The following is a 1,390-nucleotide window of genomic DNA, read 5'->3' on the forward strand; positions in this document are numbered from 1 at the left end:
AGGCAGGGGCAGCCGAAATCCCTGCCTGAGCCAAGACAAATTGATTCCTCCCCCTAAGAAGCCAGCCACCAAAACAAATATATTTCATCTGTGGTAGTGCAAATGTGCATGGACTGGAACTTTGAACCTAGGCGGGTCTGGAAAATACAACTCGGCTCAACTGCAGCCCCATGAGATTGGACTCATTAGAGTGGGCTACAGTGCCTAGCTCAGCGGAGCTTGGCATGCCACCATTCTAATCTCCATAGACACCAAGGCAGAGCATCTGAGAACAGCCTCCGAGACCTACCACATCAAACCAAGCCTATCCACAAGGGGGAGCTGCTGCTCTTTTTTTTTTTAATTTTTTTTCTTTCTCCACTTTTTTCGTACTTATTTCTTTGTTATTATTACCCTTTTTGTTGTTTTTTCTTTTTCTTTACTTAGCTCTGTTAAATTTTTACTCCTCATTTTCCTTTCTCCTGTCTCCCTTACTTTTTCACCTTCTAGCAACCCAGATATATTCTCCTGTATCTCATCCTTACCTCTCCCCTCAACCCAGATATATTCTCCTGTATCTCATCCTTACACTTTTAAACTGTCTACTGCTCTTTGTTGTCTCCGACCCCCTTCTATATATTTTTTTCTCTTTTCTTCTTTCTCTTTTCTTTTTATTTTCTCTTCTTCTCTTCTTTTTGTCTCTTTTCTTTCCATTTTCTAACTCTTCTTTCCCCCTTTTTATGTGTTTCTTTGTTTGATTTGTCTGTGTGTATGTGTGCTTCTGTTCCCTCTGTGTCTGTCTGTCTGTTTTCCTTCCTAGGACCGCACCACGAAACAAGCCAAAGTGTGCAAGAAGGTGAGTCCCAAATATTGCAGAGTAGGGAAATAAAATATTCACAGTCACAACAAGAGAAACTGAGAGACACCATTAAGAGAACATTCCCTGAAATGACAGGCCCTGGACAGTCAATAATCCTCCTTTAACAGAGAAATATTAATAGGTGCACAGAGCACAACAAGCTTTCTAAAAGTGACAAGAGACAGAAAACTAGCAAAAATGACAAAACGAAGAAACTCTCCCCTGAAAAACTTCCAGGAGGAAGTCACAACCACAGAACTGCTCAAGGCAGATCTAGACAACATATCAGATCAAGAATTTAAAAAGCTTGTCATAAGATTAATCGCCAGGGTTGAGAAAAGCATCAAAGAAACAACTGATGAGTTAAAAAAGGCTATAGGTCCATCCACTTTCCTACAAAGGGCCATATGTCAGTGTCATGCTGAGTGAAGTAAGCCAGGCAGAGAAGGACAGAAACCATATGTTTGCATTCATAGGTCTAGCAGGAAAACAGGAGAAACCTAATGGAGAACCAGGGGGAGCAGAGGAGGGAGAGAGAGTTGGGGAGAGAGA

The sequence above is a fragment of the Suricata suricatta genome, chromosome 2 (assembly GCF_006229205.1).
Source record: "Suricata suricatta isolate VVHF042 chromosome 2, meerkat_22Aug2017_6uvM2_HiC, whole genome shotgun sequence".
Taxonomy (NCBI): Eukaryota; Metazoa; Chordata; class Mammalia; order Carnivora; family Herpestidae; genus Suricata; species Suricata suricatta.